The following is an 8,232-nucleotide window of genomic DNA, read 5'->3' as shown; positions in this document are numbered from 1 at the left end:
CCGGGGTTAGATCCTGGCACACAGTAGGCACTCATTAAACACTTGTTGGATGGACGGTACAGGCAGCAGGGCGGGTCCGCGTCCCGCAGAGACCCGCAGCACCCCGCTGTGAGGCGGCGGACCTCCCACGCAGCCCGTGGGGTGGGCGNACGCGGCCCAAGTCTCGCTGTTTCCAGCTCTCTCGCGATGCCTCAGCGGCTCCAACGCGGGGCGATCTCCGCTCCCAAATCTCTCGACGTTCAAAAAGTGTCGCGATACTTTCGCTTTCGCTGTTCTCGGGGTTTTCACGTCCCCTGTGAGAAAATTTTAAGACATTTTTTAACATTTAGGTGTCTAAGTGTTCCGTACCTATTTCTCAGGTCAATGTCGTTGCGTATAAAATTACGTGAGGAAGAAAACGATGTGTCAGAAGTGGGATTCGAACCCACGCCTCCATTCGGAGACCAGAATCCCCAGCGCGGGGAAGCGAAGCTTGAGTCTGGCGCCTTAGACCACTCGGCCATCCTGACACCCTGCGGAAGAGCGGAGATTTTCTGCTGAAGTAGATGTCCAGGCCCGGCGCCTCTGTGACGTACGTGCGCGCGCCGGAGGCAGCGCCGTCGTCGGAGGCTCGCCGAGCGGCGGGAGGAGCGGAGAAGCCCCTGTGGACGCGGAAGGACGCCGGCGCGAGGAGAGGGGCCGCCGGCGCGGAACTGCGGCCGCGGCGCGGGCAGGAACGGCGCGCTGCCGGTTTTCCTCTCGGAGACGGAGGAACAACAGCCCGCCCACAGAGCACCCCAGTCCCGCGGCGCGGCCGCTTCCTCCCCAGGAGCGCTCGCACGCGCTGCGGCCTTGGCTGGGCTCGGAAGTGCCTGCGCCCACCTGCGCACGAGCGGATGCGAGTACGGGAGCCTTGGCACGTGCAGGTGTCGGTACCTGAGCGGGTGCAGGTGTGCGTGCCTGTGCGGGTGCAGGTGTCGGTACCCGAGCGGGTGCAGGTGTGCGTGCAGGTGCGGGTGCCTGTTCGGGTGCAGGTGTGCGTGCATGTGCGGGGTGCGTGTGCGGGTGTGCGTGCCTGTGCGGGTGCAGGCGTGCGTGCGGGTGTGCGTGCCTGTGCGGGTACCTGAACGGGTGCAGACTTGCGTGCCTGTGCGGGTGCAGGTGTGCGCGCCTGTGCAGGTGTCGGTACCTGAACGGGTGCAGGTGTGCGTGCCTGTGCGGGTGCAGGCGTGCGTGCGCGTGTGCGTGCCTGTGCGGGTGCAGGCGTGCGTGCGCGTGTGCGTGCCTGTGCGGGTGCAGGCGTGCGTGCGCGTGTGCGTGCCTGTGCGGGTGCAGGCGTGCGTGCGCGTGTGCGTGCCTGTGCGGGTGCAGGCGTGCGTGCGCGTGTGCGTGCCTGTGCGGGTGCAGGCGTGCGTGCGCGTGTGCGTGCCTGTGCGGGTGCAGGCGTGCGTGCGCGTGTGCGTGCCTGTGCGGGTGCAGGCGTGCGTGCGCGTGTGCGTGCCTGTGCGGGTGCAGGCGTGCGTGCGCGTGTGCGTGCCTGTGCGGGTGCAGGCGTGCGTGCGCGTGTGCGTGCCTGTGCGGGTGCAGGCGTGCGTGCGCGTGTGCGTGCCTGTGCGGGTGCAGGCGTGCGTGCGCGTGTGCGTGCCTGTGCGGGTGCAGGCGTGCGTGCGCGTGTGCGTGCCTGTGCGGGTGCAGGCGTGCGTGCGCGTGTGCGTGCCTGTGCGGGTGCAGGCGTGCGTGCGCGTGTGCGTGCCTGTGCGGGTGCAGGCGTGCGTGCGCGTGTGCGTGCCTGTGCGGGTGCAGGCGTGCGTGCGCGTGTGCGTGCCTGTGCGGGTGCAGGCGTGCGTGCGCGTGTGCGTGCCTGTGCGGGTGCAGGCGTGCGTGCGCGTGTGCGTGCCTGTGCGGGTGCAGGCGTGCGTGCGCGTGTGCGTGCCTGTGCGGGTGCAGGCGTGCGTGCGCGTGTGCGTGCCTGTGCGGGTGCAGGCGTGCGTGCGCGTGTGCGTGCCTGTGCGGGTGCAGGCGTGCGTGCGCGTGTGCGTGCCTGTGCGGGTGCAGGCGTGCGTGCGCGTGTGCGTGCCTGTGCGGGTGCAGGCGTGCGTGCGCGTGTGCGTGCCTGTGCGGGTGCAGGCGTGCGTGCGCGTGTGCGTGCCTGTGCGGGTGCAGGCGTGCGTGCGCGTGTGCGTGCCTGTGCGGGTGCAGGCGTGCGTGCGCGTGTGCGTGCCTGTGCGGGTGCAGGCGTGCGTGCGCGTGTGCGTGCCTGTGCGGGTGCAGGCGTGCGTGCGCGTGTGCGTGCCTGTGCGGGTGCAGGCGTGCGTGCGCGTGTGCGTGCCTGTGCGGGTGCAGGCGTGCGTGCGCGTGTGCGTGCCTGTGCGGGTGCAGGCGTGCGTGCGCGTGTGCGTGCCTGTGCGGGTGCAGGCGTGCGTGCGCGTGTGCGTGCCTGTGCGGGTGCAGGCGTGCGTGCGCGTGTGCGTGCCTGTGCGGGTGCAGGCGTGCGTGCGCGTGTGCGTGCCTGTGCGGGTGCAGGCGTGCGTGCGCGTGTGCGTGCCTGTGCGGGTGCAGGCGTGCGTGCGCGTGTGCGTGCCTGTGCGGGTGCAGGCGTGCGTGCGCGTGTGCGTGCCTGTGCGGGTGCAGGCGTGCGTGCGCGTGTGCGTGCCTGTGCGGGTGCAGGCGTGCGTGCGCGTGTGCGTGCCTGTGCGGGTGCAGGCGTGCGTGCGCGTGTGCGTGCCTGTGCGGGTGCAGGCGTGCGTGCGCGTGTGCGTGCCTGTGCGGGTGCAGGCGTGCGTGCGCGTGTGCGTGCCTGTGCGGGTGCAGGCGTGCGTGCGCGTGTGCGTGCCTGTGCGGGTGCAGGCGTGCGTGCGCGTGTGCGTGCCTGTGCGGGTGCAGGCGTGCGTGCGCGTGTGCGTGCCTGTGCGGGTGCAGGCGTGCGTGCGCGTGTGCGTGCCTGTGCGGGTGCAGGCGTGCGTGCGCGTGTGCGTGCCTGTGCGGGTGCAGGCGTGCGTGCGCGTGTGCGTGCCTGTGCGGGTGCAGGCGTGCGTGCGCGTGTGCGTGCCTGTGCGGGTGCAGGCGTGCGTGCGCGTGTGCGTGCCTGTGCGGGTGCAGGCGTGCGTGCGCGTGTGCGTGCCTGTGCGGGTGCAGGCGTGCGTGCGCGTGTGCGTGCCTGTGCGGGTGCAGGCGTGCGTGCGCGTGTGCGTGCCTGTGCGGGTGCAGGCGTGCGTGCGCGTGTGCGTGCCTGTGCGGGTGCAGGCGTGCGTGCGCGTGTGCGTGCCTGTGCGGGTGCAGGCGTGCGTGCGCGTGTGCGTGCCTGTGCGGGTGCAGGCGTGCGTGCGCGTGTGCGTGCCTGTGCGGGTGCAGGCGTGCGTGCGCGTGTGCGTGCCTGTGCGGGTGCAGGCGTGCGTGCGCGTGTGCGTGCCTGTGCGGGTGCAGGCGTGCGTGCGCGTGTGCGTGCCTGTGCGGGTGCAGGCGTGCGTGCGCGTGTGCGTGCCTGTGCGGGTGCAGGCGTGCGTGCGCGTGTGCGTGCCTGTGCGGGTGCAGGCGTGCGTGCGCGTGTGCGTGCCTGTGCGGGTGCAGGCGTGCGTGCGCGTGTGCGTGCCTGTGCGGGTGCAGGCGTGCGTGCGCGTGTGCGTGCCTGTGCGGGTGCAGGCGTGCGTGCGCGTGTGCGTGCCTGTGCGGGTGCAGGCGTGCGTGCGCGTGTGCGTGCCTGTGCGGGTGCAGGCGTGCGTGCGCGTGTGCGTGCCTGTGCGGGTGCAGGCGTGCGTGCGCGTGTGCGTGCCTGTGCGGGTGCAGGCGTGCGTGCGCGTGTGCGTGCCTGTGCGGGTGCAGGCGTGCGTGCGCGTGTGCGTGCCTGTGCGGGTGCAGGCGTGCGTGCGCGTGTGCGTGCCTGTGCGGGTGCAGGCGTGCGTGCGCGTGTGCGTGCCTGTGCGGGTGCAGGCGTGCGTGCGCGTGTGCGTGCCTGTGCGGGTGCAGGCGTGCGTGCGCGTGTGCGTGCCTGTGCGGGTGCAGGCGTGCGTGCGCGTGTGCGTGCCTGTGCGGGTGCAGGCGTGCGTGCGCGTGTGCGTGCCTGTGCGGGTGCAGGCGTGCGTGCGCGTGTGCGTGCCTGTGCGGGTGCAGGCGTGCGTGCGCGTGTGCGTGCCTGTGCGGGTGCAGGCGTGCGTGCGCGTGTGCGTGCCTGTGCGGGTGCAGGCGTGCGTGCGCGTGTGCGTGCCTGTGCGGGTGCAGGCGTGCGTGCGCGTGTGCGTGCCTGTGCGGGTGCAGGCGTGCGTGCGCGTGTGCGTGCCTGTGCGGGTGCAGGCGTGCGTGCGCGTGTGCGTGCCTGTGCGGGTGCAGGCGTGCGTGCGCGTGTGCGTGCCTGTGCGGGTGCAGGCGTGCGTGCGCGTGTGCGTGCCTGTGCGGGTGCAGGCGTGCGTGCGCGTGTGCGTGCCTGTGCGGGTGCAGGCGTGCGTGCGCGTGTGCGTGCCTGTGCGGGTGCAGGCGTGCGTGCGCGTGTGCGTGCCTGTGCGGGTGCAGGCGTGCGTGCGCGTGTGCGTGCCTGTGCGGGTGCAGGCGTGCGTGCGCGTGTGCGTGCCTGTGCGGGTGCAGGCGTGCGTGCGCGTGTGCGTGCCTGTGCGGGTGCAGGCGTGCGTGCGCGTGTGCGTGCCTGTGCGGGTGCAGGCGTGCGTGCGCGTGTGCGTGCCTGTGCGGGTGCAGGCGTGCGTGCGCGTGTGCGTGCCTGTGCGGGTGCAGGCGTGCGTGCGCGTGTGCGTGCCTGTGCGGGTGCAGGCGTGCGTGCGCGTGTGCGTGCCTGTGCGGGTGCAGGCGTGCGTGCGCGTGTGCGTGCCTGTGCGGGTGCAGGCGTGCGTGCGCGTGTGCGTGCCTGTGCGGGTGCAGGCGTGCGTGCGCGTGTGCGTGCCTGTGCGGGTGCAGGCGTGCGTGCGCGTGTGCGTGCCTGTGCGGGTGCAGGCGTGCGTGCGCGTGTGCGTGCCTGTGCGGGTGCAGGCGTGCGTGCGCGTGTGCGTGCCTGTGCGGGTGCAGGCGTGCGTGCGCGTGTGCGTGCCTGTGCGGGTGCAGGCGTGCGTGCGCGTGTGCGTGCCTGTGCGGGTGCAGGCGTGCGTGCGCGTGTGCGTGCCTGTGCGGGTGCAGGCGTGCGTGCGCGTGTGCGTGCCTGTGCGGGTGCAGGCGTGCGTGCGCGTGTGCGTGCCTGTGCGGGTGCAGGCGTGCGTGCGCGTGTGCGTGCCTGTGCGGGTGCAGGCGTGCGTGCGCGTGTGCGTGCCTGTGCGGGTGCAGGCGTGCGTGCGCGTGTGCGTGCCTGTGCGGGTGCAGGCGTGCGTGCGCGTGTGCGTGCCTGTGCGGGTGCAGGCGTGCGTGCGCGTGTGCGTGCCTGTGCGGGTGCAGGCGTGCGTGCGCGTGTGCGTGCCTGTGCGGGTGCAGGCGTGCGTGCGCGTGTGCGTGCCTGTGCGGGTGCAGGCGTGCGTGCGCGTGTGCGTGCCTGTGCGGGTGCAGGCGTGCGTGCGCGTGTGCGTGCCTGTGCGGGTGCAGGCGTGCGTGCGCGTGTGCGTGCCTGTGCGGGTGCAGGCGTGCGTGCGCGTGTGCGTGCCTGTGCGGGTGCAGGCGTGCGTGCGCGTGTGCGTGCCTGTGCGGGTGCAGGCGTGCGTGCGCGTGTGCGTGCCTGTGCGGGTGCAGGCGTGCGTGCGCGTGTGCGTGCCTGTGCGGGTGCAGGCGTGCGTGCGCGTGTGCGTGCCTGTGCGGGTGCAGGCGTGCGTGCGCGTGTGCGTGCCTGTGCGGGTGCAGGCGTGCGTGCGCGTGTGCGTGCCTGTGCGGGTGCAGGCGTGCGTGCGCGTGTGCGTGCCTGTGCGGGTGCAGGCGTGCGTGCGCGTGTGCGTGCCTGTGCGGGTGCAGGCGTGCGTGCGCGTGTGCGTGCCTGTGCGGGTGCAGGCGTGCGTGCGCGTGTGCGTGCCTGTGCGGGTGCAGGTGTCGGTACCTGAACGGGTGCAGGTGTGCGTGCATGTGCGGGGTGCGTGTGCGGGTGTGCGTGCCTGTGCGGGTGCAGGCGTGCGTGCGGGTGTGCGTGCCTGTGCGGGTACCTGAACGGGTGCAGACTTGCGTGCCTGTGCGGGTGCAGGTGTGCGCGCCTGTGCAGGTGTCGGTACCTGAACGGGTGCAGGTGTGCTTGTCTGTGTGGTGCAGGTGCGGGTGCAGGTGTGCGCGCCTGTGCAGGTGTCGGTACCTGAACGGGTGCAGGTGTGCTTGTCTGTGCGGTGCAGGTGCGGGTGCAGGTGTGCGCGCCTGTGCGGGTGCAGGCGTCGGTACCTGAACGGGTGCAGGTGTGCGTGGCTGTGCGGGTGCAGGTGTGTGCGCCTGTGCGGGTGCAGGCGTGCATGCTTGTGCAGGTGTCGGTACCTGAACGGGTGCAGTTGTGCGTGCCTGCGCGGGTGCAGGTGTGCGTGCCCGTGCGGGTGCAGATGCGGGTGCCTGTCCGGGCGGCGGGTGCAGCTGCAGGTTTGCTGCCCGCGGGCTGCTCCTGGACGCTGGGACCCGAGCCCCTGCGCGTCGGCGGCCGGGTCTGGGACAGCAGCGCCTCGCCTCGGCGCGCAGGCCTTCCCGCTTCCGCAGCTTTGTCCAGGGTAATGTGAGCTCTGGACGGAAGGCTGACCGGCCGCAAACGGAAACCCTTTCCAGCAGCTGGATTGAGAGGCGCTGGGCGTGCGGTAAACTGTCCGGAGAAACCCGGGCAGGTCCGATCCGCGGGTCCAGGACGGTGCCCGCGTGCAAGGTAGGGGCGCGATGAACGCATCTGCTGGTTTCCGCCCTCCGCTTCGGGCTAAGCTCGGGGAGTGGGGACAGATTTAAGAGTGTTAAATACAGTTTGTCCTGACGGGTGATTTTCTGTGTTAACACACAGACGTTTTTCTTTCTGGAAGGCAAAAGTTACTCTCTTCTTCACCAACAGAGAACTAATTTGAATTTTAATAGTCCCTATCTGAGATTCCCAGATTCCCTTGGTTTCACACCTGTTTTTGACAGTGAAACAGAAAATAGGAGTGAGAATTACAGGGAACAATGGTTTCCTAAGTTCCCTCCCTCCAATTTGCTGTACTTACTTTAAGAAGCTATAGATCTGTGTGAAGGAAGTCGTCCCAGAAGTGATTCTAGAGATGGCAGTTGTAACCTGTTACAAATCTGTAATTTTTACTGGTTTTCTAACTGCGAGCTCCTGCAGACACCCCACGTGAAACCGGTAGTGTTGAACACTGGATTATTCCTAATTTTTCACTCTCCTCAGCAAACGCTCTAAGGAACATTTTTGTGTCCATAAATATTTTCAAATATCCATAATTATTTCCTTACATTTCTAGAAGTGGAGTCTCTAGATTAAAGTTTATCCAGTTTTAAAAGTTGTTGATACACTGTCCAGCCGCCTACCAGAAAATTAGAAGCCGTCTAGATACTGTAAACCCGACCAACAAAGGAGAAATTAAACAACAACACGTTTTAATGCGTGAAAGATGGCAACACATTGTTCTACAGCTGGATGGGTGCGTGAGGTTCATGGTTGGTGTGTGGGAGGGGGGTCTCATATTGCTTAACAAACTGAAGTGTTCATCTTTCCTTGTTGACTTGCAGCTCAATCTAAGAAACGTAAGCCCTTGTGACAGTTTCTATTTACCAAGAACCCAAGAGCAATTCCTATCTTTCACTGTATTTTACCTTTTAATCTCATTAAGCCCCTTAAACATCCAGTCAGTTTTCATTTCATAGAAACTATGAGCCATAAAATTAACAGGGCTCCCTTATCAATCTTTAAAACCCAAACTGTGGTCCATATTTAATTGTTACCGTGTTATACATTTACTTTTATTCCTGGTCATTTTTGTCCCATCCTTATTTTTCTTTTTCTTTCTTTTATGGTATGTTAAACTCCTGCTGCCTTGATTTTATGTTATTTAAAGTCCTTTCTGGAATAAGGGGAGGTATAATTAAATATGTAAATATTTTTACTGTTTACTAATAATAGTTACTGTGCAATTGGACTCCCACATCCTAAATTCTTCTAAAAACATCTTCCACAAGAGGGACTTAAAGGATCTGAAGATGTTAAAGGGTGGAGGGAACTAAAAAGAAAAGCTGATGGTGGTCTACACTAATTTAAAAAAAAAATTTAATTCCCACTCTCAAAATTATTGTGTTATGTGAGGCTTGTAAACACATCTGATTCTTTATCATATTCAAGAATTACTTTAGAGCAACAGGGATGGGGTGGAAATGCGGATGAGGCTATAT

At 66.2% G+C, this 8,232-nt stretch overlaps 1 non-coding gene across 1 annotated transcript; it reads right to left on the bottom strand.

Annotated features, from left to right (window-relative positions):
* Positions 1–403: 403 nt before the first annotated feature.
* TRNAL-CAA (transfer RNA leucine (anticodon CAA)) lies at positions 404–509 on the bottom strand. Its single transcript has 2 exons — positions 472–509; positions 404–449 (listed from the first exon to the last, which is right to left on the bottom strand). It is a non-coding gene; the product is annotated as a tRNA-Leu (tRNA).
* Positions 510–8,232: the final 7,723 nt, after the last annotated feature.

Source organism: Crocuta crocuta, unplaced genomic scaffold, assembly GCF_008692635.1.
Source record: "Crocuta crocuta isolate KB4526 unplaced genomic scaffold, BGI_CrCroc_1.0 scaffold336, whole genome shotgun sequence".
NCBI classification, from domain to species: Eukaryota; Metazoa; Chordata; class Mammalia; order Carnivora; family Hyaenidae; genus Crocuta; species Crocuta crocuta.
This window is presented reverse-complemented; position numbering and strand designations above follow the sequence as displayed.